This window comes from Gallus gallus, chromosome 12, assembly GCF_016699485.2.
Source record: "Gallus gallus isolate bGalGal1 chromosome 12, bGalGal1.mat.broiler.GRCg7b, whole genome shotgun sequence".
In the NCBI taxonomy this organism is placed as follows: domain Eukaryota; kingdom Metazoa; phylum Chordata; class Aves; order Galliformes; family Phasianidae; genus Gallus; species Gallus gallus.
In genome coordinates this window covers 14367597-14392087 of record NC_052543.1, presented here as the reverse complement: position 1 = coordinate 14392087, position 24491 = coordinate 14367597, and the positions used below count along the sequence as shown (strand labels likewise).

At 42.8% G+C, this 24491-nt stretch overlaps 1 protein-coding gene across 43 annotated transcripts in view; it reads left to right on the top strand.

Annotated features, from left to right (window-relative positions):
- Window positions 1–24491, top strand: part of MAGI1 (membrane associated guanylate kinase, WW and PDZ domain containing 1) — a 293011-nt gene that overhangs the window by 82556 nt on the left and 185964 nt on the right. For 2 of the 43 annotated variants that reach the window (XM_046900087.1, XM_046900089.1), the window contains exon 2: window positions 10285–10410. The exons of the other annotated variants lie outside the window; for them this stretch is intronic. The gene's annotated coding sequence lies outside the window, so the exon portion shown is untranslated. The remainder of the gene's footprint in view (window positions 1–10284; window positions 10411–24491) is intronic. 43 annotated transcript variants of the gene reach the window in all.

The window sequence follows — 24491 nt, the reverse complement described above, 5'->3', positions numbered from 1 at the left end:
GGATACCCTTCGAGCTTTCAGGAGCTGGTTACAATCCAGTGTTTGTTCGTGGGCTGCCTTGTATGTTTGAGAGGATTGAATCAGAAGAGGGTCTGAGTTTACCTCCCGAGCCGTTCCCCCCTTGCTGGTGTAGCAGCTGCTATTAAATGCCAGCTTTCAGCTGCAGGTCTTTTTCCTTAAGTGCCCTCTCGCGGTGAGCGCTGGTTTCTGCACTCTGTATTAATTTATTTGTGAATGTCCTTTTACAAGATAGAGCTGGCACGGCTCTCAGTGCATTGAATGCAGGTACGTACTCCTCTTGCACTGTTGTCTCATTATGGTGATGGCATTGCTTTGGCTGGTTTGGGCCTCGCTCCCCAAGCGATGCCGGGCAGCCCCTGGGGGCTCGGGGTGTTGGCAGACATGGTGGCAGCTCTGAAAGTTGTGAACCTTGGCCATCCCTCTTGGTTTAGTGAGACCTACTGTATTTAGATGTACGTATTGCTAAGGTGGTGCCATTGGGCTTTTCTGACATAGGTTACAGTCAGGTGAGAACGGAATTTCCAGCTCGATTAACTGGGCTGCAAGGAAGCATTAATTAGTTGGAAAGCGATGTGTAGGGGGAGATGTGTGTGTTACAGGTGTGTGACCATACTCTGCAGCCTCTGAACTTGGGTCACACAGTGCTCAGACCATTACAGAGCACTGCTCCCAGACCTTAGGAAATCTGGGCTTTTTGCTTGATGAAAGGCACGTTGACATCTTTGCCAGTCTTTACTATCTGACCTGAAAGACAGTAATTCAGCCAGAGGAATGTGTACTAAATAGCGTTCTTGGGACAAAGAAGCCAACCGTGTGAGTTCAGTCTGTGGGATGAGAACAGTGCTCTAATGGCAAAAAGCATACTGAACTATCAAGCAATTCTTGTACTTAAAAAGTCCTGAAAACAAAGCACACAAACTATCAAACTCAAATGGCAGGAGGAGAAGTGTTGGTTCATTTGTTCTAGAACAGCTAAAAATACTTCTTCTAGACTTCTCCTGGGGACTAATTGGGACCTTCTAATGTCAATTCAAGAAGAGTTGAATCAATTTGTTCGCATGCAGCTGTAGAGCAAGGCTGTTTGCATTAATGCCGGCAGCGTCACCGGTTTGTGATAGAAGAGGTTGTATCTGCAGTAATGTGTGCTGGAGCATAAATTGAGGAGCTGAGATGAAAGGGAGACTCGGTATCTTGCTACTGTTGTAGAGTTTAGGAAATTTACACTACTTCAAGCAATCCATTTAAAAGTCAATGGCTGGAAACCAAATGACTGAGAGCAGCGTGTTCCTTGGCCTTAAAGGCGCCTCTGAGTAATTTTTCATGAAGTGATTAGATAAGGGGAGGGGGGAAGTAAGAGGTGATTTGATTTTATTATATTTTTTCCCTGCTTCATCTCATGAATTGTACTTGTAAGGTGCAATACAGCCAGAAATTCTCTTTTAAGAGAATGTGGTTTAAATGCAATTACTGCGAATTATGCATCATTATCATGTGAAAGCTTCTCACAAGTTAAGAACAGAGTGAAAACTAAGAGCAAAACCTTTTTGGAGGTTCAGGTTAGGATTAGGATAGTCAGCATGTGACCTCTGCGTTACCTCCTGTGCACTGGAAGCCTCACGCATTCAGCCATTCAGTTTTTCTAAACCATAAATCTGAGGTCATCCATGAACTTTAAATTCCTGAAGAATGAAAGCAAATATCTTTCGGAGTCAGGGAAGCATTTGCTCATTCTGCTGGCACAAGTGAAAGGATCTGCTTTCTCAATGGGAATGCAGGCTTGTGTGCAAGGTGCAGAGCTGGGACCACGATGGAACAAGGCAGTCAGGCATCAGTGGAAACAGGAGAACATGAAAGTGGGAGGGAGGGTTTGTCGGAGGGATTAAATGACCACTTGTTAACTAATCACACAAGTGTCTTTCACCTGTTCCTGGCTGCAGGGAACATAGAAATATGGTCTCTATTAAACCTGTGGTTGCAATGGGGGGCACCAGCTTTCGTTCTTATCTTCTTTAGTCTGAGGAGCGAGGCTGGGTTTCATTATTTTAGTGATACGCACACCCAAAGTCCTGTGTCCTTGCCAACAAAATGGTCTTCTTGCAAACTGATAGAATTGCAACAGATGTGAAGTTATATTTATTGGCTCAGGTTTATAAAAAGAAAATATTAAGAAAGGGTTCTATTAAACTATTTTATTTTCTATTTCTGGTATTGTATGTTTGTCAGTTGTAACTGAAGATGATGTTGGCCAATAAAATGGGTAATCTCAGTTATCCTTAAATCTGTTCTGCAGATTTCTCAGCTTTATGTTCTCTATTACTTTGATTAACATCATATGAGCGATGCAATAATATGTACTTCTGACATATGGTATTGAGATTTTAAATCTTTCTGTTTTGATCTCCCACGAATAAAATGACAAAGCAAAATAATATTTTGATTTCCTCTCCTGATTGCAGTGCTCTAATTTAATCTCTGTAATAGCTTGTTCTGTATTTATTGCTGAAGCAAGGAATCTAAGAGCAAATTGTTTGCAACCAAATGCAGGGAGCACCTGTTTTCAATGGACATCAGTCCTACTGAGCACCCCGCCAGATAGATCCTAAACCCTTTGTTTGGTTCTTGCATCCCAGAGGTGAAGCTGAAGCCCAGCAATAATTCTAGTGCTGCTGACAGCACTTGGTGCGCTGTGCAGAGCTTTCATGGCCGTATGGCCAGTTGTCTGTGGATCTTCACTGACTTTCTATGGGACAAGAAAAATCTTCTGATTTTCTTCTGTTTTCTGCTTGAGCAGGACATAAAGTACAAGGTGGGTTTATTTGCAAGTTCAATTTGAAATGGACAGATATCTGCTTAGGAAAAAAACAGAACTTTCAAATCTGACAGCAGAAGCCTTTCCCTCAGGTGCATCTATTGACATAATCAGGAGTCCCAGTATTAACTCAGCACATGAGGTCTTATTGCTTTGGGTGCTGATTCATCAAACTTTGGGTATTTACCCATCTTCCAGCTCAGGAAATCATTTCAGCATAAGACTGAGATCTACCTAGCTGGTGGCATTTAGTGGCAGGCTTCAGCACCCATCAGAGTTGCCCCACTGACCAGTCTGTGGATGAAGGCAGCAGGGCATCTCTGTTCTCCATGTCAGCAGAGATGTGCAAAGCCAGGTGTATAAAGCAGCCGCTTGCCAACATACCCATGGTACATACTCTGCTCTTGAGCATTCCCAGTGCTGCCAAAGCAGCTTTACTATGGCCCTTCATCCCTCCTGACTTGGCTTTGGTGAAATGTGATCCTGTGACAGGCATGGAGTGGGGCCAGCATTGCTGCAGCCATGGGTGGCTTGAGTTGGTAGTGCCCAGTCAGCCTGGATCCCTGCCTGCAGCTGTGGTGGCACCACAGGTTTTCCTGGCAGTGGGATTGCTGCCTTGATGAGATGGGAAAAGCAAACTATAGGGTTGTCAGACCTAGGATACATCTGAGTTAGTGGTATGGTTGCTATAAATAAATATGCCAACACAACCTCCTAATGCAGGGGTAGCCGTAGGGTGGTAATGCTTCTGGCTGCTCCCTGGTGAGGAAGGGAATGAGCTATTAGCAGCTTAAGGCACCTTCCCACCACGATCCCTGCATTTATGTTAGGGTTTGTAACTAGTGCAGTCCTATTGATTTAAAAAAAATATATATATATATAGCCCCTCCCTTGATTTATAATTACCTGCTGGTATACAGAGGCCTTCAAATTAAATTCCTTCTCCAAACTAAGTGTTGTGCTTCCATTATGATTAGAAAATAGTGAAATAGGCCCTTAAAAAGGGGACGGAGCAGAGGCTTGGAAACAGCTGTAAGAAATCTGAATCTGTTTTAGATTATTTTTGCTTCCACGATTTAACCCTTTAGTGGGCAGTCATGCCATAGCTTCTAGCTCTGTTCTATGGAGTTTAGTTCAGTTTGTTTTTAAGCTCCAGAACTCCCCAGACCCAGGGGACTGCCTGTCTTGATCTGGGTGACAACCACTGCTTTCATAGCAAAGAATGAAAACTCTGAACAACATTACTGCTGTCAAAACAGACTGGCATGTTTGTAATGATTTCCTGTGTGATGCCTGTTTGTCATCCCTTGGGCTGTGATTAGATCTGCTTGCAGTGCTGTGCATGTACACGTGCAAGTTCATACAAGGGCATGATCCTTTACCTGGGCAAAGGGTAAAGCTGACTACACAGGAGAATGTGCTTGCTTCTTTTTTTTGTGAGAGCAAGAACATGGCCATCACCTCTGCCTTGCCTTTGGAGCAGGAGCAGGTGCTCAACTTCCCTGCCTTTACATGTATGACATCGCACTGTGTAGGCAGTGTGTCACGTGGAGCAGGAAGCTCTTGAGAAGATGAGGCTCCAAGGAGGCTCCTTGGCATCATTTGTGGCTTCTGTTAGCAAACAACAGGTCTGAAAGGAGCTGAGATGGTGAGAAGGCAAGGAGTCTGTTATGGTTAACATGTTGTGAGCTCTAGTGAATGTAAAGGGAAGGAAACTCAAGTGCTTACATAGCAGCTTACAAGGAAGAAGAACACAGTCCTCAAATTTCAGCAGTGCAATTTGAGACCCTGGAAAAATGAAGGTTTTTGTTTTGTTTTCAGTTGTAAATCCAGAGGGGCCACAAACACACTGCAGGTGATTGCCTTCTATGGCATTGCTCACAAATGTAAAACTAGGGCTGTTTCAGTGGGAGTTCTAGTTCTGCTTAAGTGGGAGCCATACCTCCCTGTATTGCTGCTTTATAGGGGAAAAATAAAGCCCTTTCTGGTGGATTCATTGTGGATGCCTGCAGGTTGTGAGTTGCTTTTCCAGGTAATGCTTGGTCTGGGTGCAGGTGACCAGCAGGGGTGGCTGTGGCCTTGGCCTCCTGGCAGACCCAGCAGCAGGGCTGATGGAGCTCAAGCAGCGTTTAAGCAGTGCTCTCAGGCTTGTCCTGTGTGAAGCCAGGGCTTGGACTTGATGATCCTTGTGCATCTCCTTCCAGCTTGGGATACTCAGTGATGACTGTGTATCTGTACCTGATGGAGATCTCCCTTCACTTAGAGGTAGAAGGCACGCACATTTAGGAGGTGCTTGCAGTCAGCTCTGCTTGCTGTTGGGTATTTGTGTATGCACACCCATAATGTGCATTTCTTCCCAGAGATTCTGCACTTCTATCTGCCTTATTCTCATTTTCACCTATCTGTTGTGCAGACTTCCCACTCAGCAGAGCCCTGGTGAGTTTGAGTGAGGTTAAGTTAGCAGGGTGTTTGGTTTAGTGTTTTACATCACTCATTTGTGAGCAGATGAGGAGTTTTGCTTTATTCTGCTGCCATACAGAAGATGAATCCATTTGCCTCCTGTTTTTTGTCTCTGCCCTTAAAATGCTGCCACTCCTGCCAGCACAGGCAGGTGATGGGGCTGTGTTGCAGGAGCTGGGATGGCTTACAGCCAGCAATCACAGGTTTTCCTCCAAAGCTTATGATTAATTTCACTGATGCTTTCAAAAGTCCTCTTGAAAATTAAACAGGTTTTCTCTCCTATTGGTGAAGAGGGGACAGGTAATGCCTGACAGAGTGCAAGGGGTTGCATTGACCTCTCCAAGCAGTATTTCTGCAGGTGCAGTAACATGAGGGCTGGATCTCCCAAGTACCTGGGGGTGCTCATGGTATGCCTGCCTTATTGCTCCTATTTACCCAGTGTTCAGATCTGAGATGGGTGTTGTGCTTCACTGTGAGGCCTTTGGCATTTGGTTGCTTGTCTTTGTGCTGTGGGTTTTTCCCCCTGAATCGTGCTTGTTCTTTGGGGCCCAGTAAATCACACCCACAGTTAGGTTATACTCACATTCCACTTTTCAACTTCTACTTAGAGATAAATAATAATTAAAGTGGAAAACCAACTCTTTGCATCTCTTCAGCTGTTTCCTGGGCCACAAGCTGGTGTTTCTTGAGGTGGATAATGATGCATGTTATTTAGCTGAAGGTAACAGTGTGGACTTCTTACATTAAGTTGGTCACATCAAATTGTCTGTTATTCCCCTTCTGTTTCATTTGCGATTTGCTGACAGCTGTTGGCAAAGACGATGTTGGTGGCAAGTGAAGGAGCAAGCACTGCATGCCTTTGTGTTTCATTGGAAAAGAGGGAGGAGGTTTTACTGCTTGATTTTAAATAAATGCCATACTGTTGTTCTTCCTTTATTCTGATTTTTTTTTCTGATTCATCCAAATGGTCGTTGCTTTGTATAAACTGTACTGTTAGTGGTATGAAAGTGCATTACAGCTGTCACCTATCAGTGATATTAGGCAATTTTGTGGGGGAAGAGAAATAATAATAATAAAAAGTCCTGGCTATTACATGACAAGATACAGTGATGAAGTAGGGTTTAATTTTATATAGCTAATTCTGTCCTAAAATCAGGCTTTTCCTGTTCCTTGCTGAATCTTACATTAGGGAGGAGAAGAGCAGCCCAAACTCAGTATATATCATCTTAATAGCAGGGTAATAATAAATAATGTGACTTTATATCTACAATTTATGTTGCTTGTGTTCTTTGTGGTTTTTTTAGACTCTGGACCAAGAAAGTATAGTAATAACTAGTGTCGATTTAAATAAGGAGAGGTGATAATCGTAACCTTTGAGATAACTGGAACTTTTTTATGTACTTTGCAAATATATTCTCTGAAAGGTTACGCCAGTGCTTCAGCGAGACACAGAAATTTTAGTGTCTTCTTCCCCATAATTTCTTCAGTGCTATTTTCTCTTTATTAGTGTAATTACTACAGGTTAACGTTGCTATCATTTCCTCTTTTCGTGGCTCTGTAGCATGCTATTATTTTCAGGAAGTAAAAAGTAGGTGTCTTTAATAGTGTCATTACTGCTCCTCAGCCTTTAAATTTCACATTAAAGGGTATGATTCTGGGGTTCACATGGCTCTCCACGGAAAGCGTTAAGATGATCTATAACATAAATATAAACCCCTAATAGGCATCCAAAATGGCAACCCTCTGAGATTTAGTGGCACCAGTACTAAGCTTTTGATCACTTTAATGGCATGTTCCTCCAATTTTATGCAGTCAAGGGAAATTTATTTCCTTAGCAATAGATCTTTGGACATCAGCTTATTCACGCTTCATTCTGTTGTCCTGAACTTTGGGTTATTTATTGCCACCACTGGGGTGTAGGGCAGCAGTTCTGGGGGCTTAGTGTGATGGGGCCTTGTGGTCAGCCGTGCAAATTCAGATGGCTTCAGATCGGTTGGTGTGTGAGGTTTCTGCTTGGTAGTGTTTTCCTCACACCTTTTGTCACTGCCAAAGCTGAGGTGGTGCCATGGGCAGGCACAGTGACATTCCATCCTTGCAGTGGCTCTGTTTGCTCTGCTACAGGGGCTCATTTCCTGACAATACTTACTCAAACAGACTGCTGGGCTATTAATTGGACTGCAGAGAAGTTAACTTTTGCTGCTTTACTTTGGCATTTTGTTATTTGCTACTGGTAGACCCATGACTTGCCTAAGGTTTTGGCACCCTTAGCTAAGACTTAAATGGATATTAGTCTGTACCTACAGTTGCAGTCATGCCTTTTTTAGCTGTGACATTTTTTTAGCCTTTGGAAGAAGTAAATGTTAGGAAAATAATTTCCTCCTCATGCAGCTGTGTTCCAAAAGCTGCTAGCAAAAGCTATTGCTGCTAAAACAACACTGACTTTTCAAACCACCGCACAAAATGTGATGGGATTTTACAGTTTTGAAATAAGAGATGGAAAGAATCTTATATTATTGCTTTGCATACATGGGATTTATGAACTTCCTTGGCTCTGGCTGTAGTCTTGTAGTGAATAGCTGAGATAGCTGCAGTGCAGGACCTGCAGCAGCTGTGCTCTTCCAGAGCTTTGAATGTAGAAAGCCTAATTGTTGGGTGTTGTTACTGAAATACACAGCTTCAACTGCTGTTGTTTGTTTTTTCCAAGTATCCATGTCATAATTATAAAGCTGTATCAGAATCAATTTGGTTTTCTTTTAAGAACATTGTTTTTATTACTAAATTTCTGGCATAAAGCATGCATTCATCACCAAGCAGATAAATGCCCTGTTTCTTGTCCAAGAGGTATGCATTTTAAATGGAAATGCCATGCTGTGGACAGAAGTCTCCAAACTGTATTAGATTCCCATGGCACTGAAATGGTGCTGTGCAAACAGAGCAGCAGGTCGCTGTTGTGTGTTAATGACACCTCTCACAGGGGGTGAGGTGCAGCAGCTTTGGTGTTAGCAGTGCTCTGCATGGAGGAACGAGCCTCTGTTTGGGGAGGGTATGAACTAAAATCCTATCTCTGCAGGCTCGCTAAGAGGTGATGAGAATCAATGACTGGGGCTGAGACACTTCCTAACTCAACATCGGAAACCTCCTGTAAAGTTGAAGTAGGGTTTGCTTTTCTTTCCATGTAACATTGTGCTGAGACAGCAACATCTGTGTCAAATTTCCATCATAAGTGGCTAAAACCTGTCAGTTCTGAGCCCTCCTGCATAACACATCTGTAACAGAAACCAGCAGTGGAGCCTCAACCAGGCGGGCAGGCGTCAAGATGCATCGCTCTATTGCTATAAAGGGGGGCTGTGTGCTCAGCAGTGCTGATCCCTGGCGATCTCTTTGTGGGCTGTGGGGTAGCACAGTGTCCTGCTTAATGTTCAGGCACTGGAGGCTACATTTTCTGCATATTAGTGTTAAGAACGTAAAGAGCCCTTGATGCTTTGACATGCAGTGATTGCTTGGTGTAGCCCTACTCTTCCACAAAGGCTGCTGATAGTTCCTGAGGAGCACTCAGCACTTGTGTGTAGTAAGTACAGTAATTGTGAATTATAGTGTGTGAGGGGATGCATGTGTTCAGGAAACACGCTGCTGGTCCCTGGGCTGTGTGTGCTGCCATCAGGCTGCAGGGCTGGGGAGTGGGGCTTTGTGGTCAGACCCTCTGGGTCCAGGCTTTGCGAGTAAGGATTCCCTACTCTCCATCCTTATGTATACTACTGCTTGAGGTCATCTTGCTCGTGAAACACAGCTCAGGAGCATCTTGCTTGTCCTGTCTTTCCATGATAAGGGGCTTGCCAGGTAGGAGGACAGCTTTGAGACTTTTGTGTGATGCACATTTGCTGTGTGTTTTCCATTCAAGAGCCACACATCAAAGCAGCTCTGGGGTGTGAAATCTTTCCCCCAACTCCAGCCCAGAACCCAAGCAGCTGGGATGGCCTGTTTGCAGCTGCTGGGAAACGGGATCTTTCTCCTGGTCTTACTAATGATCACTTGCTTGGTGCACTGTGAGCATGTCTCTGGGCTTACTGTCATTTTCTTCCATTGCTTCTAGTTGCAGGAGGTATTTTGAGGAGGAAAAGGAGGGAAAACCTTGTTTTGTGAACCCACATGAGACAAAGCACGTTTTCCAGGCATGTGTGCTTTCACTGTGTGACTTGGCTTTACGTTGCTGCTTGAAGATGTCAATGAAAAGCTCCTGTGTTTAATTGATGCTTTCTCTTTTACTGTTGTGGGTTTTGCCTGTTGTGGAAGCTTTATACGTTAATACCTTTTTAAAAATGAATGTTATCAATCTATGACTGCAACCAAGGACCTCATGGCAGCTGTAGGGATTCTCGCTAGACCCCTGAGGATTTTGGATCATGCTGGGCTTACAAGTTTGTTCCAGTTTACTACCGAGACCTGCATGAAATACATTTAATACCTCAGAGCCTCAGGGATGAACTTCACGTTCAATACCAATTGATCCAGGTGGATAGGGACTGCAGGCTGGCCATGAATGGGGAGAGCTAAAGTGCTCTTTGAAGTTTCTCCTCAATGTCGGTCTGTGCTTCAGACCAGGGCCAATCTTTACCCACTGCTGCAGACTTGCCTGTGGCTGCTGAGGTTCAGGGGGTGGCCTCTGGGCTGCTCACAGCATCTGTCTTTCTCCTGATATCTGGGGCTATTGAGGACTGGGGTCTGTGAGCTGGGAGTAACCAGAGAGCATTGTGCTTCAGTGAGCTGCTGTCTGTGCTAGAAATGTTAATCACTTCTCTGTATTTGGTATAAATATTTACATCTGAGCTGTTTTAATTGGAGGCGACTGTTCATTTTAGAAAGTCTAAACAAGTGATGCGAAGTCTTTGCATGCTTAATAGGAAGGACTGGTTTCGCATGTGATTTAAGGTACTAAATAAGATATTAAGTTATGCAGAATAAAATGTAAATGTGTGTTTCTTATTTATGTTTTTCAGGTAAGAAATTGCATTCCGTTAAGCAAGACTGCCTAAGGGAGTTGACAGATGCTGGCTCCTTGTATTCATTTGTAAGCTACCAAATCATGCAAAGTATTCTAGCCTGCAAAATTAGGAGCTCTGAGTGTAAGTAAGGCATTTTCTCTCTTAGCTTGGTGAAGCAGTGGGGGTGAAGGATGAGATGTCGGTGAATGTCTCATCCTGATTTGTGAATTGCATGGGCCATCAGGTGTCCCCTCGAGGAGCTGAGAGTTGACATTCAATTAGCAAAACTTCTTACCAAACTCAGTATAGGACTTTCTGTATCTGGGCAATAAGGAGTCCTGGGGGGTGGTATGTGACTGCGTGTCACGCTGCCGTTTCTCAGAGTACTTGGAGAAGTGCTGCAGCACTTGGACAAGTGGGTTTCGTGCCTGTTGTTCCAAATTGGGCATTGAAAATGTTTGATCAAGCTGCAGACACAGGAAAAGAGCTCTGCTGATTTGTTGGAAGCACTGTGGTTGGGCTAAGATGCCTGTCAAAGCAGAATATGTTTAAAAAAAATAAAAGAAATCATGTTTTTGTGAAGTAAACCAGGGGTGAGTAAGACCATGGTCCTGTTTGCTTGCTTTTGCCTAACCTATGGTCAGCTAAGAGGCTTGGAAAGTAAATATCCAAATGTGAAAGTCCAATGTTTTCATTTTATGTAATAATACCATTTTTGCATGCATTGATCGTGAATGGACAATAAGTTTTTCACTGAGTGGAAGCTGCTGCTTTTAAACAGTTGATGTGAAATATCAGCTGTGAAGAACAAATTTCAGAGGCTATGGGAGAGATGTTACATGAGGCAGTTGTATTGTTTTCTGGTTTTGCTGGGTTTACTTGGGGAAGAGCAATAGTGGGTTCTAAATAAGAAGGGAATAGTGGGAGGGAGCCTGAATAGAGGCACTGTAGTGAAGAAAAAACATATGTGAGGTCAGCAGGATTTAGGTTTGTTCCCTGGTGGTGACGTGCTGTTATGCCTTGCACAGGTTGCAAAAGCAAAACCAGCAACATATCTTCACTTCTAGTGCAATTCAAATGTTTGATGATAAAGCTGATGTGAAAAGCCAGTGTAGTTTATAGCTTTATGACTTCGAGCAAAAAACTTTGTGATAACTGAAGCATTTACAGTGGTTTGTCTTTTCATTAAATTCCTGTTCTGATAGATGACATCAAACAGCATGAGGCAAACAAACAATATATATCTTCCTGCAGTATTTTAAAAAGAGGAATTTACAAACCCTGAAAATATTCTGTTTCCCATGAAAAATAACCTTGAAGACTCCAACTGTTTGTCTGCACATCACTGTGTCAGTGTTTCATTTGTGATTAATATTGGTCTCTCTGTCATACGTGTCCTATGCACAGTTTAAAATCACAATCCAAATTAAGGAATATTTCCTGGTCTTACCTGTATTTTTTTCAGTAAGTTTAGAATACAACTTTTGTCTGACAGCCCTAGACCTTTCTGGTAATGCTCAGATACAGTTGCACAGATATTTCTGTATGTCACAATTATTCTTTGTCACAATATTTCTTTAATGTCACAAAAGGCAGCCTGTAGCTCCAAGTTGTTTGGTATGTTTAGGTAATGCCTCTCAGTGTTTATTCTCTGCAGATATCTCCCCCTGCCTGAAAATTTGTTTGCTTTTATTTTCAGTCCATCACTGTGTTAAGCAATATAAGAAACATAGCAATGTTGCTTCCACTCTCTTATAGCTAGGAAGTCTACCAACAGCAATCAATAACTCTGTATTTCTAGGGTAAATGAAATGAAAGCATTACACACGATTCTCCTTCATTACACAGGAGAGGACCAGAAAGCTGGAAACATGATCTGATTCTTGTAGATACTTGATGAAAACTAATAAAGCTTTGCAGGAAGGTAGACATCAGGTGCTTAAAATTGATTATCTTCATTACAGGTGCTTGAAATTCTCGTATTTTTTTTATATATGGAAAATGTTTTTTCTCCTTAAGTAGTTTATTTTGGTAAGATAAAAGGAGAAAATGTTTTGCTTGGACAAACACATGCCAAAAGAACCCTCAAATGTTACTTCATGAACGTGAGTCTACCATCTATCTTTGCTGTGGATAGATGCACAGGTGCAAGAGAGCTAATTCAAGTCATTAATCCTAATGTGATGACATTTCTTGTCTTTTCAGCCTTGAAGGTGTTAGGAGATCATTTTAATTAGATAAGCAGATGGAGAAACTTGCCCCAAAATTGCAGGGCAGGTCCCTGGTGCAGCAGCGGGCTCTTATAAGGGAGCTTCTACTTACACAGGGCTCCTCTACCCCTTCTTTTCTACTCCTCTTTAATCCTATGGTGGTGATAGTTTTAATCTGCAAAGTGCTCTGAGCAAGTGCTTAAGGTGAAGCATGGCAAGTTTCATGGAAGAGAAATGGGATTTAAGCTGTTGTGATGTCAGCTCCCAGGGCTGAGCCTGACCTGGAGCATGGAGAGCCGTGGGCACTGCTTGGATCTCTATTCCACAGCTCATTCTACCTGCAAAGCACTCCTCTCTCTGCAGCACACCAAGGCAGTATGCAACGAGCAGCAGCTGAGGCCAAGGAGTAATGCTTATTTAAAGCTATTGTTGGTAGTGCTTATAGGCAAGCCAGGCATGGTTGTAGTAAAGAGAGCAGCTACTGGCCTTTTATATCAGAGAAGCTGTTAGTTAGACACGAGTAAATCTGCCTAATGCGCAGCCCTTCTACTTGGCTGCAATCTGTTCCTCAGCAATGGACTTCTGTTCGGTGATAGATGATGTCATGTTGAGAATGGCTAAAAGTCATTTGGATGATATGGGCGAGCCTTAATTATACTTAGCTGAACATAAGGCTGGGAAATATTTGGCAGGAAGATGTCTTCGCATTCTAATTAATCACTGTCTTTTTCTTGGAAACAAAATGAATCCTGGGCACTTGGTTGGCTTCAGCGGTGGAGAGCAGCATCCTCAGCAGAGCTCATGGTTTACCATTTAGTTCTGAAACGTGGCCCTGGAAAAGAAGGTTAAATGGGGGTCGTGGGTTTGGAATTCAGTCTGCCTTTTCATTTGGATTCCCTGCACATTAGCCGAGGTGTCCCTTTAACTATGATAAAGGAGAATGGAAATGTGCATGCATATATGTGTGAATATATATATAGTTTTCTTCCTTGAAGAGGTTAAACCCAGATTTATATACCTGGAAAACTGGCACTCCTACTCAGTGAAACAGCATGTGAATTCACAAACTGCATGTTGCCTGCTGCACTGTAGAGATTCCCTTTGCCTTTCTCCTTTCAAGCTATTTTCCCAGACTGAGAAGTGCCAGCACAATTCTAATATGCGTAAACTGCAGTGGGAATGATGATAATTAACAGCAGGGTGCCCAGTTTTGAAATACTGTGTTCATCTTGCCTTATAGTTCTTTTCTTATCATCCTCACTCTTTGTCAGACAGGAAAAAAATTCTCCTAGACTGAGATGAGGTTTTCTTGTAGAGAAAAGGGAAAGGTATGATATGTGATTCTGAGAAGCCAGACCTCAGTTCTGCCCCTCTTGAAGTCAGTTCCAACTCTGCCATCGATTTATCCAGAAACTGATCTGAACCCTTGAACTATTGCTTATCCCAAAATACTCCAGGCGAGTTATTAGAGTAAAAACAATTTACTCACCTTTCACAGTCTCTGTTGCTGCCTTTAGATTTAAGAACTGCACTGATTCTTAGACATCTGGAATATTAATGTCATTAATGCACTTGTACCATCTTGGAGAACTGAGATCAGCTGGGAACTTTTTCCATTTCAAAAGAGAGCAGAGCAGCTCGCAGCATCTGAGGTGGCCTGAGGAAGGCACCCAGCTTAAGCATCCTCTCCTCAGCAGCTGCATGCCCCGATCCCTGACCATCTTGGTAGCCTTGGCTTAGACTCACTTAAGCTGCTCAGCATCTTTCTTGGATTAGGGGCACATGAAATTAGGAATATTCCATTTGTGCCCTAATGAAAACTGAAAAAATAGTGTCAGTCTCCGCCTGTGCTCTGCTGGCTGGTGTGCCTGCAGGCACAGCCCTGGGTGCCAGTGGCTATCCCTGCTGCCCAGGCTCATAGGCTGCTGGCTCTTCCTGTGGGTGCAGGTCCCCATGCTGTGTTTGTACAGACGTGGCCCTGGACAGCAATTTGCAGAGTGCTGTGGTTTTTACTAAGAAAGGCAAACTGTGCATGTCTGCTCTCTAGCCAAAAGAGAAAGCCGCCACCTGCTATTAATTAAAAACAGCCTGCTCCAGCTAGTGGCTAAAACTGAACCCAGGCGTATGCGTCTTCTGTTTAAGTTGAGAAGTTGTCTTAGGCATTCATGTGAGTCTCCTGGCATCCTGTTCCTTTTAAAGGCCGAATTCAGCTCTCTCTTGACTCCCACAGGCTTTGAGCTGTGCCCAAAACATTTCCTTTCAGTCAAAAGGTGTCCAACTGCTGCTTTTTAGACTGCCCGCATATGCACCAGGAGTGAATTAGAATGAATTAGAGGAGACAGGTTTTATAAAAGCTGGAGGAAATGCAATGTAAATGCCAGTGACAGAGTGGAACTGCCAGTTCCTTCACACTGAAACCTTGTGTGCTTGTTTTTTAAATTCTTCAGAGCTCTCTGCCCTTCCTCATCCCTCCCTGCTATCTTTGTCTTCACTAAGGAATTATATTTGTTTCCATTGTTTTCACCCAGGTCACCTTTTCCCATCTAACCCACCTGTGTTGGTGGGACCTTACCCTCTGCCCTCTCCCACTTGCAGCCCAAGTCCCAAACCAGACTGACCCACAGCAAAATGGATAAAGGAGACATCTCCATTTAGTCCTGCTGAATTTTAGGGCATTGGTCCAAATGTGCAATGTCAAAGTAAAATATCTGAAATACCTTTCTTTGGTCGCTATAATACCTTTTCTCTGCTCCCCATGATTTTTCTTTTTCTACCGAAGTAGGCATTTGTTTTGCTGTTGGCATTTTGGTTTTATGACTGTGGTGCTTTCTCCCTGGTCTGGACTGTGTTGAATACCTTTCGTCTTGAGGTTATTCAGTGTGAGGAAATATTCCATCCTGCTGAATGGGATATCTAGCCACTCTTTTTTCCAGCCCTACTTTTTTAAAGCTTTTTGTTATCATTGAGGCAATACATACTTAGGAATTAAAAACAATATAATAATTCAATCTTCACATTTAATGGGTCTTTTGCTCTGTACTTGTGTACAAGGGCTAGAAAGAGTGCTGTCAATGTCCTGTTACCCCTCTTCCCCCAAAGCAGTATCCAAAGGAAGAAAAAGAAGAATATAAAATGACTTTTTGGCCCTTGAATTCTAAAGGATTTTCCACTAGAGCTGTGAGGTCTGGCTGTTGTCTAGCACTTACCTTTTCTCCGTGTAAGTTTAGACACAGGTTTACTTCAAAAACCAAAGCCCAGATCATCACACAAAGGAAGCCAAGGATTAGCAGACACGCTGCTGCTTGCAGTAGCCAAGCTTTTAATTGATTTATCTGCTGACAGTGCTGCAGTGAGTACCCAACCTTTTAAACAGTGCCTTACTACTTTCAAAGTACTCCAAAGCACTTTTGAAATAGTGTCCATACTGTGGGGCATTGCTCTCACTGCCAGAAGCTGTTCCAGCACCACGACAAACAGCTCGACCTGTTTTCTTGGGTTTTGTTTGTTTCTTTTCTGGGGAGAGGAAAGTCACCTCTGTCTACTCCATCAGCATGCTCTTGGTTCGTTTTTTTTTTTACTTCATTTACTTTTTCATCAAAATTGTGCCATAGCTGTTCCGCTGGCAGAGCTTTCATACAGTGAAAGTGCCTGGAAGCATTGTCATATCCCCCTGCTGTTCCTTGCTAGCCCCTTGAGCTTCGTTTGGGGTGTTCTGCAGAGGGCAGTGCTGCTATCGCTTTGCTCCTGTCCAGCTTTGTGCCACGTTGCTGTGCGGCCTCGGGGCAGTGTGCTTCATCTCAGCCTCATCTCCTCTGCAGGTCTGACCTTATTCCCCACTGTATAATTTTTCCATCCGCGTGAGGATTGATGATTAATTACTTAATGTCTGTGAAGCTCTCTGAGTGTTATTTAAGGGCGTTCATTATTCTCTAGGGAAGCGTCGCCGTATTTAACGTGTGCATGGCATCTGTCTTGCCTTGAAACTTATAATGCATAAATTCTGTTTCAGGTCCTTTGATTTCCATATTATCATTATTCATTTTTCACTGTTTTGGAACTCACTTTTCGTCTGATTTGGATTTAAAATGTATCTTTTATATGGCAATAATGTGTAAAGTTAATTTTAGCTGTTGGATACGGTATTGGTTTCGGCAGCATTTCTGGGAAATACCACCATAACCACCCCAGTCTGTCAAATGGAGGGACTGCTCTAATTGCTGTGCGTAACTTCCACTGCACGTGATATTTAGTTTCATCCTGTTTATGTCTACATGCTTCATAAGGAGTAGTGACTCAATAACAAAGAGGATGGCCAGAAGGGTGCTTGCCTTTGTTCTCCATGTTGGCCAGGGAGGTATTCAATCCAGAGTTGCGTTGATGCGCATATGTGCGCAGGCATTGAGTATCTGCAGTGTTTTCTTGGAGAGCTGGCATCCTCACCCTTGTCTTTAAGATGAAGTGCAAATATCTGAAGCAGTTAAATTCACAATCTTCTTCCTTGTGGAGTTCACACAAGTTATCCTGTGACCTTCACTGTGCTTCTTATTCCCTGCTTTCTTACTCCTTCCTATCTCTCATACTGTTATCAGCTGCTGGTTAGTGGAATGCTGACAAATTTGTGAACTAATCATCTTTCCTTCTCTTCAACAGTTTCTCATCAGAGATCTTTAGAAAGCAATTTCTTTTCTCTAAATCAAAGTGGCAGAAATCATATAGCCTTCATTTACTGATCCTGTGCAAGGCCATTAGTGTGTGATGGTTTTTTATTTTTAAAGCCTCTCCTATGTCTTGTTAAAAATTTCTTCTTTTCTCCTAATACAGAAGACTACATGTATGAAATGCATGCCTTGTTATACATAGACCTTATTGGTGCTACCAACTGGTGACTCTTTGGGTGGCTTGGGAATCTGAAGGTGGCAGCTGGGCCAGGTCCTCCATAATCCCAGGTGCTTGCCAGGAGCCAGAGCAGAGGGATGGTAGAGAACAAAGCCAGACATGCTTGCATTTCTTAATTTTTTTTTTTTAATTTTTTTCCTCATTCTCCCCAGGGTGTGTGCAGGATGGGTGAGATTAGCATGGTGGAACAGCCAGCAGCACATGAGCTGTATTTAGGGTGCGGGAGTGCATGGGAGCGGTGCCTGGGCAATGTGGTGCTTTTTCATCTGTTGTCCACAGGCTGTTGTGAAAGGCCCTCGATGGAAGAACTGCAAGTTCTCCATTGATTTAGCTCCTTTGGCCTCGGCACCAACACAGGGGACTGTCTTTGGCCTGAAAACTGCTTTTCTACACTGCATCTTGACACATAAACTATGGCTTTAGGACTACAGTGTATTAAGTGTGGTTCCACTCTAGTTCCTGCTTTTAGATAACTATTTGTTGATCCACATGGTGAATGCTTTCCATTTTTTAGCATCTATATGAGAGTCCATGTAGCCTTCATAAGGACCTCAGTGAGCGTGGTGGCGATGGGTAGATAGTTGGACTAGCCGGTCTGAGATATCTTTTCCAACCTTAATGATTCTATGAAACCTCATCCCACTGGCTTTGCTGGCACATCTAAAGAGGAGCAAATACAAGGCCATGCTCATGTTGCTGTGGAAAGTGATGTTGTCCGGCAGCACCTCAACACAGCCAATCCTCTGCATCATCCGGCACAACGTGGACTCTGTGCTGACTGTAGAAGGGATGACTTTCAATATTCTATTTCTTCAGGGCTCTTTCAAGACTAGAGAAAACAGCTTTTTCATAGCTATCCCTCCCCTCCTATAAATACATTTCTTGTATAATAGTACAAAGGGAGGCTTGCACTTGATTAATCTTCTGGAAATTATTGCCTGTGTTTTCTATTGCAGAAGGAGTAAACTGTAACTCTACAGAACTCCTAAACTTTTTTTGTTTTTGCTTAGTTATATAAAATACAAATATCCTGAGATATAAATGAGTGTTTTGGCATAATTAGTTTCCATAAAAGTTTCATTGGTGTAATTACCTGCTACTTTAAATTATTTTCTTGCCTGGCTTGTGCCTGATAAAAAATATTAAATCTAAATCATTTCTGGAGCATCAGTTTGCAATAAGCATGTGGATGTATTTGCAAAACCTATTAAAAGAGAGAAGGGAAGAAAAACAGTCATGTAGGAAAGAAGCATCTAATTGCTTTCAGCAGCATGAGATGAAATAGAAAAACGCCCATCTAAGTTTGCTGAAATCTCAGCAATTTGCTTAATTAAAAGTATTTTGAGTTGTGAGCTGTTGGAACACAGAGCCAAGAACAAACCAGGTCTTGAATACTTTTCCCTTTTTCTTCTTCCTTCCTGTTACAGATTTGTCCCAGAGAGCTGATATGTAACGCTGCAGTAGATCTGCAAAATCTCTCCTAAACCACTGTAAAAATTACTGTCATTCTTCTGAGTTTGGGTTTGGGGAATATTTATTTTCTCACATTTTTTTTTTCCCCAACGTCAGCTTACTTTCTTTATGTTTCAATGAATGGCAGTAGGCTCTAAAGTCAGGGTTTCTTGCGACTTAAACTACATCAGAGAGATTTCCGCAGTGTCATGTTTCTGTCTGGAGGACAGAACTCCATACTTAAAGGAGTTCTTCTTCCTTTGTACGGTTTTTTGAGACCATTTCCCCTTTAATTAGGCCATCTTTTTTGTTCTTACATCCTCACCAAAAAAAAAAAAAAAAACCCAAAACCAGCTGATGTCAGCAGGCTCAGATCACCATGGAGATCCTCCCAAAGTAAAACCTGATATTAGTTCATATTGGCTAGTAGAGAACCATTATGGCTCAACAAAAGCTGGCTCCCTGGTATTCTACATTCTCTTGGGCATTTCATACCACGCTGATGGAAACTGTAAGTTCCTGACCTGATCCCTGATGGAGCTGCAGCTCCCAGTGGCATTGCATGGCTCTGTTACCCTGGATGCCCATACCTGCTCTCCGTGAATGCATAAGCCATTGCAGAGAGTGAAGCAATTCATCCTGCATGAATCCATTGCTTATTAAACTTGTTTGAACATGAGAGATATCCTCTATTAAAAAGGTATCAAAGAGAGGCTGGGTACGTTAACCTTGATTTCCACCAGGATATTCTTTACACTAAGGACAAGGTCTGCCATTTGGTGGGGGAATAATTGACACAGAAGTGCATGCACTTGGGTCTGAATGCAGGCGGCTGCCGTGAGCAGTTATTTGCTTACAGTGAGGAGGGCTGCTTTGTACTTGGAGACTCTCTAACACCAGTTCCCAGTGGGTGGCAGTGTGCTAGCTTTGGATGAGGCATGTTGATTTTTGCTTTTTTAAATCCTCCGGCTAGTTTCCATGGTGATGGCTGCAGCTTTGATGCCTGTGCAAAAGTGAGGAGGGAAAGAGGACTAAGAGGGCGATGTTGCATTAAGCTACGAGTTGAGCAAGTCACCGTGGTGGCAGCAGGCAGCAAGTTCTGCACATCCAGCAGCGAGCACAGAAATCAGGGATGCCTGATGAGCTCCATAAAGCCGTTTCTCTGAAGGTGTTCCAAGATACCAATAGCCTGAGGGGTTTAGGGAGGGAAAAACAAGGCAGGTTTGTCATGAATTTACGTTAGCTGAGCTAGACTCAGTGCTGGAGTTTTCAGCAGCTTTTTGCATTATGTGGTTATGATGTAAACACATTAAAACTGAACGTGCATTCTGGCAACACATTAAGGTGATGCATTTGAATAATTTTACGGATTTCAATGCCAGAGCAGAGAAGCTTTGATTTTTTTTTTTTTTTGGTAATCTTTTTTTTATGAACTAACTCAAGTTGTCCGTTGAATCAATTGTATTTGCTGGTGAAAGGAATATACTGACATATAGGAAGAAATATATTGAAATTTGGATTTGTTGAAACTAAATCCTTTGCACGCACTGTGCAGCAGTAACCTCCAAATTGCACAGCAGAGGTCTGGAAATTCGTGCACTGCAGTAATTGTCGATACTGTTGACTTTGCTCTGTAATCATTTGTGACTGCTGTAAAACACGGCTGAATTAAATGCCCGTGATCTACAGCTTATCAGTGTGGATTGATCCTGGTCTGTTTGGTGGAACAAAGCTGTGTAATGCCTGCTGGTCAAGGAGTGCTGCGTGCCCTTCTCAGACCTGCAGCGTGTCTGTGCTCCCTCTGCATCACACTCAACACGCGGCCTGCAGTGGTACAGCAGGAGGGCATGTGCAACCCTATCCCTGCTGTGGTGGCTGGGTTTACAGCTTCGTGTCTGATGTTGGTTGTATGGTGTGGAGGTTTAGTTACGTGCAGCAGGAGTTGCAAACTGTTGTTGAGGGAAGTTATTTGACGGCTAGAGGGGCAGCATGGAGGAGAAATGTTCACAGAGATGGCTGTGCTAGTGTTTCTTGTTGTTTGCTGTGATTTTCCTATGGGATCAAGCAGGAGGAAAATCAGCCCTCCTCCTCTGGGTGTGTGTTAGTGCGGGAGATGTGACAGTAAGCAGCAGGGTTGAACAGGGGATAAAAAAGGAGGTAACTGAAGAGATGGCTGGCTCTTTCTGGTTTTGACCGCTCTGTCTCTGGGTGTACCTTTCTCCCTCATTTCCAATGAGTGCACTTCTGCAATGAAAGATGGTCAACCAAGTTAGTCACAGGCTTCCCAGTTCTTAAGGCAGCTCTCCTTCTGGAGCGCTGCTGTGACTGTGGCTCTCAAGCAGTCTGTATCAGAGGATGGCCAGATACATTTAATGATTTCCCTCTGTTTAATACAGAGTATCTGCAGATGCTTCTCTTCTTTTCGCATAAGTTCCATTTCAGGGAGATGGGTTGGTCAAACTGGCGCTGAGGGCATGAAACCTATCTGTCATTGGACAAAATCATCTTGTTCAGATGTTTTCTGGACTTGCATGGGCTCCTGGAAACTGTTTGGTGGATGTTAAATATACTCCATCCAAGGATTGTAGCTGCCAAATTCCTAATAGCAGTTTCCTAATTTTATTGCTTTTTCAGCACTAAAGAGAAGAAAAATACAGTTAACTTGATTGTTATCACATCCTGAGAAACCAATTCCTTACCAAAATAACTGTATCTATAATTGCACAAAAATATAACCTGCTTTCAAGAAAGACTAAAGCTATGTAACCCTACCCCTGTGTGATATTGATGTATGATATTTTTTGTTGAAATGCATCACCCTTCTCCAAAACAATTAGGCAGACTCGAGGCTTGAGGATTAGTGGAGGATTTAATTAAGATGTCGTCAGTGTTGTCCCTGCAGAATCAGAATCTGGACGCTCTGGTTAGTGCACTGTATTTGGGCCTTAACTTTAAATGAGTGACTTCTACTTTAAAGGAAGCATCACTTGATAACTTACGCTTAGCTTTCTTTTCAGAAGTGTTGCTTTGTGTGTGCTTACAGATCAGAACAACTCTCACCACTTTATTAGTGCTGTGATCCCATTTCCAAGTTACTCCAATGCATTTAGAGTTTTGGCAAGTTAATGTTTAGTCTCTTAATCTTGAATGCTAAGTTTCAACAGGAATTCTTATTATTTTAGGAAAATAATGACCATGCCATATCCTAGGAGTGAATGGCTGAAACTGGAAAGCCAAGTCAGCAATGTCTTGTAAAGCTGTTCTTGTTTCACCTTTCACTCAGGCTTGACTAAATTAAGTGTAGTGTTGCTCGAGTCAGTGGTTCCGAGGGAATGTAAATGATAGGAGGATGTGACCCATCTAATATGTAGGGGACTGCCAGTTTAATTAACAGTCTCAACTAATTTGCCTGGTCTCAAATGCAGATCTCAGAATGTCACTTCATGATCCTTCTATGTTTTGAACGTAACCTTTCTCAATCACTCGTGGTCTAAGCAGAACACCGAGGCACAGAATACCCAGCCAAAATGACCTATCCCTGACTTCTAGAAAATTCAAAAGGGCAAATCTTCAGTGTTAGCTCTGTAGGTCAACGTTGAATCTACTTGATTTCCCACAACAAAAGCACATGAAGATGTAACTGTTCATCAGAGCAAGCTTCCCATCATGCTGACCAGACCAAGGACTGCAAGAATTTTCCTGTAGTATGTGGTTGGGAAGGATTTTCTCCTTGAATAAGAGCTTTCCTCCAGGGAGACATGCTGCCACGTTGATGGCTGTGCATTTAAATTATTTACCAAACATTGGTCTTATTTTTATTTTGTGGCATTAGCCTGAAGCCACCGAACAATGGATCAGCAGCACTGCTGGAGACCAGCTATGCAGAGCAACATCTCAGCTGGCTGTTGCATTCCCCACTAGCCTGCTAACCACAAATGAAAAAGCATAAACTGTGCCTATGTACGTGTCCTGGCTACGCATGCAAGCGAAAGATTTCCTCACGGCTTTTCCATTAATGTGCTCTAAACTGCTAAGTCAGAGCTCTTATTTTCCCCTCGAGCTGGCAGCACAGGCCAGCTCCCTTTAATCCACACATTAAGCACACATTTTAAAGTGTGTTATTTTTGGAAAGATACTCAGCAACTTCCCTTTCAAATCCAGACGTAGAGGTCTCTTTCTAGAATTGATGGCCTGTACTCAAGTGAACAGCTCTGTCTCTGGGCTTCGTGAAAGACCGAGCCTGTGAGTTCAGGGATCGCCTTTCCAAACGGGGCCTCATAAAAGGCAAGGTGAAAGGAAGGGCAGCTCAAATGGGGAAAGAAATAGATGATCCTCCAGAGTTTAGCTTGGCAAGAAACAGAGCAAGTTCATTTTGCTTTAAAAACTTGTACTGGACTCTCCCCTGTGTAAATTACACTTTATTTTTATTACTTTATCATGTATTAATATATAAAGCCTGTAGCTGTGACACAGTAGACGTGTAATGTAGCTCCCCAAGCCTCAGTTTATCTCACCTAGCCAGAGGTATTGGAGAAGCGATGCTTTTATGGCATTCCGTACATGGAATGTACATGCCCATGCATGGGCATCTTGACACCCACCATACAGGGTGTAGGATTGGCAGAGAAACACACAGCTCAAGTCTCCTGAATATTTACTATCAGTGCAGTTATCTTGTCAATGCCTTGTGCTGTGTGTGGAAGGGATGCACAACTCTTGGGCTTGGGAGGTGGCAGTTGAGTTGAACGCCTACCGATGGTGGCCTCCACAGCAGGCTGTTGTGGCGACCAAGACAGTATTTCTCTCACTTAAGTGAAGAAGTTGACCTGTGTTGTAGGTGATCAGGTGTTAACAGTCTCTGAAAACAGCAAGGACTTACTTTAGCCTTATCGCTTCTTAGTCTTTTGGCTAACTGTAGTGTAGTGTAGACAGAGCTTGTACTTATTTCAAAGCTACTGCACTTGCTGCATGCTGGCAGTCATCCTTTTTCATTTGTGACCCATATAATTACAATTGCAGCAGGATTTGCTGCTGTATGGTTATTATTGCTTTCTATGCAAACATTCACAGTGAGGCAATTTATTTCATCTTACGTGTCAGGAAAAAGATGTCTTAGTTGCTTCAATATTTTAGTAGACCATTTGAGTTGTTAGCATTCTTTGAAGGCCTTTCTTTTGGGGTCACCAGTTGCTGGAAACAAGTTCTACAATCTTAAGATGTCTAAAATGTTAATTTCCTATATAAAGGTTTCCTATATTTGCAGAGAAAAGTCTTTTTATGTAACCAAGGCAAACGCTAAGACATTGTGCTTTGCAGCCTGCTGATGGCTTTTGCAAACATTAAAAGTATTGCTTTTTCTGCTTGATTGATCAAGTGAGTTGCAATGAAATTTAGTTGTGCTATGTCATTTAAAATAGTTCAGTAGAGTCAGAATACTCATGATGCAGTCCCCATGTGTGTTTTTTTTTTCATGCTTTGGCATATGTGCATAATTTCAGATAGATCTTCAGTGCTAAGAAAATGGTGCTGAACTGTAGATAATACTTGGTGTAAGAGTATATCTGCTGTGTCTGTGACGTGCACTGTGATTTGTTCTTTTCTTTCTGTAAGTCTCGCTATTTATTTGGGACAATGCCAAGTGTCTGAATTCAAAATTCAGTGTTA